We start from the raw sequence: 7,460 nt of genomic DNA, 5'->3' as shown, positions 1-7,460 counted from the left end.
TCGACTTGAATCCCTGACTGACAGATCACAAGCAATTGATTTGAATCCACCATACAGCCTTGGGATTCTGATTCTTATAATTGGCCCTTCTCCACTCATGGGGTAGGTAGATGGCAACTGTCTTATCACTACCTTAGTCTAATGGGTACAGCCTTTCAAGTTCATCTTTCACTGGGGTCCTTCCATGTCAAACCATTTCACTGCAATGACTGGAAATATATCCTCACTCATTGGGACTCAGTTCAGTTCTCAGACCCTCTGCATGACTTCCTCTGATCATTATAAAGAAGAATGAATGATTATTTCCTCTCTCATGCCACCCCTCTACACACAGACAAATAACAGTTTCTAATTTTTTATGGAATGGGGTTTTATTTCAAGATATTTGTATCTAATGAAAATTGCACCTTTCCTATCTCATTGATTCTCTTCACCTATCTGTGCCTTGGTCAAACTGAATTACCTCTTTTTCCTACATACCCCACTCTACATCCTTTCTGTAGAATTTTGCGTGCACTGTCCTCTTTGCGTGACATACCCAACCCTCTGGTGCCCATAATGTAACCTAAGCCCTCTGGTGCCCTAAAACCAATCTTTCAGGTCCTGCTAAAGTACTTCCTCTTCCATAAAGTCTTTTTTGAAAACTCAAGATGTTAATCTCTTCCTCCATTGAAGGCCAATAATAATTTTAACTCGTAACTGTCTTGTGATTTTTAGTTTCTCAGGATTTTATAGCGTAGTGGTTTAGAGCAGAAGCTAGCAAATTACAACCTTCTAGACATCCAGCCCACTGCCCATTTTTGCAAATAAAGTTTTATTGGAACACAGTCACACTCTAATATATTCTCTGTCATTGCTTTTGTACTATAATAACAGTTGATTAGTTGTGACAGAGACCATATGGCCCACAAAGCCTAAAATACTTACTCTCTGGCCCTTTACAGAAAAATTTTGCTGATCTCTGGTTTACAGCATGAGAATTGGACTTTGTATCACAACCCTTAACATTTACCAGCTATTTGATCCACAGGCTTGCTGTGAAGGTCAAATGACAGAATAGGAATGAACTATTTTTGGAACCATTACAGCATGAATATGGAGTATTTTTATTGCTATTACTTTTGCCCTAACTTAGAATATGTTGTGATTTGCCTCTAACTGGATAAGTATTTCTCATAACCAAACAAAAAGAAATTAGAAACGGTGTGGTGTTATGTAGATGTTATTGCATTCTTTTTATAAAGGTGTAGAGATATGTGTGCATATGTGAGGTGCTGTAGAAATGAACTTCACTAAGCAAAAACCTAGCATAAGCTTAGAAAAATACAGAAACCTTTCCCTTTGTAAGCTCTTATGTGAAACGCCGTGACTGCAACATAGACACGGGTCAGTGTGTACCAGTACATCTTTGCTCGTTTGTGCAAGACGTCTCTCTTAAGATGATTTCTGAAAGTGAAGAAGTTGACGCTGCCATTTCTAGTCATGAAATGATCTCTCAGCTTCTCTGCTTCCGCAGAGCCAAATTTGGGAAAATAGAACGTCAAAGACAGTTTATCAGTATGGATAAAAGAAGTGAAAGGCCACTGTTAAAACACACGCACACCACCACCACCAACAAACAAGGCTGATTACAGGCAGACAGCTCAGAGATGGTGGTAAAGGGAGCCTCCCCCTCTTTTATTTAAAGATTTATTTATTTATTTATTTGACAGAGAGAGATGGTGAGAGAGGTAACACAAGCAGGGGCAGTGCGAGAGGGAGAAGAAGCAGGCTTCCCGCAGAGCAGGGAGTCCAATGTGGGGCTCGATCCCAGGACCCTGAGATCATGACTTGAGCCAAAGGCAGACGCGTAACAACTGAGCCACCCAGGCACCTCAGGGGATCCCCCTTTCTAACCAACTCTCCCAGCCAGGGGTATTTGGAAAGAGGAAATTTATGATCCATCAGGAAATTTTGCTTCCTTATCCCTTCTGGGACATTATTAAATTTTCTTCTAGGAAGGAGACCCCAGTAGGCTACAAATTGTTATCTCCACTGTTTGTGCAGTAAAAAAAAGTGGGTAGGATGGGGGGGTGTTTAAGGAGCCTGGCATTCTGCAGAGCATCGGGGCCTCTTTAATTAGAGAGAGGCCGTCAGGAAAGATGAACAATGTTTCCTTTGTTAGAACAACACAGTGTCTTTCAAAACCATATTTGTTTTTAAACTGGGTGTATTTGCTCACCACCATGATGAGAAACACAGTTTAGATGATGCATAAGAATTTGAACAGGAGATGTTTGCTTTAAAAATTATAACAAATAGTGATACAGGCTTTAAAACTCAGGAGTTACAATGAGAGTGTTGTAAAAAGTTTACTCTAACTTTGAAATGTGCTGATAAACGAGTTATATCAGCTTGAGGGGAACTATAACACACATGGATACTTAGGATATGAAAATGGAATCAAAACTATTCTGACAGGAGAGGTAAATTTTATGACAATGGATTTTTAGTTGCCTTTTTTCCCTTCTTGGGCATCTTGCATTCTAAGTACACTCATGAAACAGTAAAATGATATAGACTGTGAAAACTTTTCAACTTCTAGGAATTTCATTGACTCAGGCAAGGATATTAAGAGGGCTTGTTGTTTCCAAGTACCTTAGTGATGAAAACAACATCATCCGAGAAATTTTATTTTCTGGGGTAAATGGTCTGATGTGGCTGCTCAATAGTATAATAATACTTTAATGAAGCCTCTTCTTTAAGATAAGTTGCCTACGGTCAGGACCAGTTGTTGAAATTCTGCCTGGGTCTCAGTACCTATAAAATGCCTTTTGAAAAAATAAAAAAATAAAATAAAATAAAGTAAAATGCCTTTTGTTGGGGTGCCTGACTGGCTCAGTCAATAGAGCATGTGACTCTTGATCTCAGGTTCATGAGTTCAAGCTCCACATTGGACATAAAGCTTACATAAAAAACAACAACAACAACAAATAAAATGTCTTTTGTATTTTTTTTCCAATGTGGTTTTATTATATGCAATGCCAGATTACCCAATAGGCAAACTTTGTGTTCTACAAGCGTCAACAAAACAGGGGTATCAAAAAAAAAAACCAATTTGGGGTGGGCAAGAAGTTGATAGTATATGTGTGTGTGTATGTGCATTATGTGTATATATATTTATATGTATATCTGTATATATGTTTCTTCATGTATATAGTACATATTTTGATTTCTTATATATTCTTATATGTCTATTTCTTAATATATATTTCATATATATGTATTTTTTGTTAAGGATCAAGCTAATTTCAATGAGAAACACAAGCAAGAACTTTGTTGGACCTCCTTATGGCTAATTTGTGTTTTGGTAGGGTTTCTCTGCTAAGTTATGCATTGAGGGAGGGTACTATTTGATATTTCCAATCAGGACTTGACTTTGTCTTACATCATACTAGGTCTTTCAGAGGAAATCAAGGAAAGGAAAGACACAGTCCTTTTCCACAAGGAATCTGTGACTTACACAAGCAGGAGACATACACTCAGGAAACAATTAGAGACTTGACCAGTATATTATAACTAGTAGTTATAATTGTGTGTATTTGATGTTTTATTTGGTTTGATTCATTGTTAACTCTCGTGTTGACAGAGTCCTTTATTATATTGTTAAATACCCATTTTTGAAATATAGATAATTTGTTGATTAAATGCAACAGGAGATAATCCACCACACCTCATGCAGATGATCAGAGAGCAACTCTCCATAATTGATATCTGCCCAGCTATCACCCAGTAGACTGATGACTATAGGAATAAGCCACATGGGAACCCAACTAACTGGAACCTTCAAATGATTGGATTTTTTCCCCTTGAGCTTTTGTTTGATGAAGAAGAAACAATGCTGGGACACCTGAGTGGCTGAGTTGGTTAAGTGTCTGACTCTTGATCTTGGCTCGGGTCATGATTTCAGGGTCGTGGGACCAAGTCCCAAGTGAGGCTCCATACTCAGCAGATAGTCTGCTTGGGATTCTCTCACTCCCTCTCCCGCTCCCCCTCCCCCTGCTTGCTCTCTCTCTCTCTCAAATAAATAAATTAAAAAAGAAAAAGAAACAATGCTAAGATGGTAACCAATAAGAGGAATTTTTTTGAGTTCTTGAGCATGATTTTGGATCAGTATATATTAAGTCCAGTTTCCTACTCACCTCCATCTATAGTTCTGCTTAGTGAAAACTGTTATTGCTAAGAATGACATCGGAAAATACCAGCCTTTAAATAAATACCAATTCCGTTTTCAGTATTACTCTTATAAAGTGGACAAGCACATTGAGAAACATTTTTTAATTATAAGAATTGAGGCAAAAGAGTTTTCTATATAACTTAGTTCATTTTACTGAAACCACAGTTTTACTTATCATTACTGAGGTAATTAAGTTTGTGTATGGAGATGTGCTCTGTGACCTGATATTTTTCTCAAGGTCTCTAAGAATGGCAAAATCTCTAAACAGGCCTATCAAAGAGATCCGTCATCAAAGCTCAATATAAAGAAGGGGCGCCTGGGTGGCTGAGTAGGTTAAGCAACAGACTCTTGACTTTGGCTCAGGTCATGATCTCAGGGTTATGATCTCAGGATCGTGAGATTGAACCCCATGGGGAGCCCCATGGGGAGTTTCGCAGTGGGCTCCGTGCTAAGTTGGGTGTCTGCTTCTTGTCCTCTGCCCTTCCCCCGGCTCTCTATCTCCCTCCAAAATAAGTAAATAGATCTTTTTTTAAAAAAAAACTCAATTCAAAGAATACCTCTACCACGAAATGAATCAGTTATAGTAAAGACTGCAGGAGTTTGGAAGGGGAGTTGAATGCTACAGGTATTATAAGGCCAGGAACTGTGTTTGCCTTGTTCAAGGCTACACGTCTACGTTGCATACAGTAGGCACTTGGGTGAGTTTGTCAAATATTTCCTATTACGAGGATCTTCATATAGATTATAGCTTTTGAATTAGGCATTTACAGATGAGTTGCATTTCTACCGCTGAAGAGGAGAGGGAAGACCATCCAGGTGGTGGAAAGCATGTGAAACAATGCTAAGGTGGAAAGAAAAGTCATGGGAAAGAAAAGGGCAGGATAAAATACTGTACAGAGTTGGATGAAGTCATTTAATAGATTATCCTTATGTTTTATCTCATGCTTAGACTTGGTGATGGTTTGAGAGAAAGACGTTTTATGTTTGTGCTTTTATTCTTTCACATATCATTCTCACTCCCCGCTCCCAACACACACACTGTGGATTCAGAGAAAGAGCATTGCTATTGATAAGGGTCGGCATGGGTTTTAGCCTTCAAGCATTCTGAACAAAAATGATAACTGGGCACATTCACTCTAGGGTGCAGAGCTAAAAGAAAGCTTTGCAGGATTCCAGAAGTATTTCATTTGACAGCATGTCTTCACTTTTATTCAAGATGAAACCTTGGCTAAATCTCATTATTTTGCTACTTCAAATCCGTAAAGAAGTTACTTGAAGTGCCCTGAAGAACACTAGCATGCTGATTGTTAGGACAGCTGGGTTAGTGCACGAGGTCACCGGTCCTATATCCCCTGCGGAAATGCCGTCCCAAATGCATCATTTTGCTGAGTGTCCCTGCTCAGTGCCAATGCTGGTTTGCCTTCTGAATAGGCATGCTTCCTTGAAACTACCCTTCAGCTGACCCCACGGCACCCCACACATTACATGTTTAGTGATGTCGCTCCCGTTCCCTGGCTGCAGAAAAGAGACGCCTTAGAAAAGGAGGAAGTTTACCACTGAAGGGAAATGGGAAGTGTTTATTTTCTTTCTCTTCTCAGAAGCTCAACGCCAGACACACATTTCAGGGCCCAGTGCACTGAACATGCACACGCACATGGACATTGGGGTGGGTGTGGAGAATCCAAGGGGAATGTGGGACCATAAAGAGACTGGAAGATAAGAGTTCTGTGTCATAGGGCACCTGGGTGGCTCAGTCGTTAAGCATCTGCCTTCGGCTCAGGTCACGATCCCAGGGTCCTGGGATTGAGCCCCGCATCGGGCTCCCTGCTCAGCGGGAAGCCTGCTTCTCCCTCTCCCACTCCCCCTGCTTGTGTTCCCTCTCTCACTGTGTCTCTCTCTGTCAAATAAATAAATAAATAAAATCTTTAAAAAAAAAAAAAGAGTTCTGTGTCATGAAAGAGCTTTAATTTGTTGCAAGGGAAATGCCAAGCTTCACATAAAGGAGGATTTTGGAAAGATTAGAAGTACTGGGGCTGAGGGTTCCTAAAGAATGTTGTAAAATTTCCCTTTCAAATACAATGGGTTCTCACCTTTCTGAGCTGGGCTAAGTTAGCACAGTCTTTCCTGAAAACCGAGGAATAATTCAAATGCCCACTGAAGACATCTGCACGGTGGCCAGGTCTGTGTGACCGCTTCATAGCATTCAAACATAGATAGAGCGATTCTGCAAATCAAGGGCCCTGCCAGACTTCTTTTCTCTAATTCTTTCCTGGGCTTGACAGTGAATATTTAGGTTTGCTGAAATAGAAAGGAAAAAAAGTGTAATTCAGAAGAACAATTAGCCAGTGATATGAGCACCTTGAATGTTTAACTGAGCATCAGTTACTTATCAGTAATTCAAACACCATTCTCTACATGACTAAAACTTTAGCAATATTTTATGTAATCTCTGGCCATGAGAAAGATAGGCAGTGTGTGTGTGTGTGTGTGTGTGTGTGTGTGTGTGTGTGTGTGTGTACCGGAAAAAACATAAAGAAAATAAAAGATTTTTTGTAAGTCAATGGGTAAATATTTCATTTTAAAGCATAACGTCTTAATGGAATTTGATGTCAGGGGCTGGAAGAGAATAACAAATATTTTGAACCTGTGTCTACTTTAGAATTACTTATTATCATTATTATTTTTATGAACTTCACTTACTAAAAAATTGAAGCAGCTCACATTCATTCAACAAACACTACTGAATGCCTCGCATGCTCTTCCAGTTGCCTAAATTTTTTGAAACTAGGTACCGAGTATCACATCAGTTAAAATTCATCATGGCACGTACAGTGACTGTGATTACTAACAGGGGACAATTGTCACTTGGTCTCTTAAGTTTCTGTGTTATCTTGCAAATGGAGGTACAGAATGCCTTTCTTCTGGATTATCTTTTTAAGGATGTTTATATAGCTCCCGGTCTTGGAAGAGAAAAATCGTATTTCCTTCAGGAGGAACAGGCCAGCATGCTTATTGCCCAGTATAAAAGATTTGAGTTCTCTAAGCTCAGGGTTCTTCTCTGAAACACAACTGACTGCAGATGCAAGTGTGTGGTTTTCTTCAAGTTTTGTTGTGGGAATTGGGGCTTGAGGAGTGGGTGCAAATGCTGATGCTCTCTGCCTGTGAGTAATCCCATGAGTAATGAATAGCCCTAGGACTGTAGGTAATAAACAGTCCTGTATCTCTGGCGCTGCAGTCTTGGGCT

This window comes from Halichoerus grypus, chromosome 5 (genome assembly GCF_964656455.1).
Source record: "Halichoerus grypus chromosome 5, mHalGry1.hap1.1, whole genome shotgun sequence".
Lineage (NCBI taxonomy): Eukaryota > Metazoa > Chordata > Mammalia > Carnivora > Phocidae > Halichoerus > Halichoerus grypus.
Note: the sequence above shows the minus strand (reverse complement) of the source record.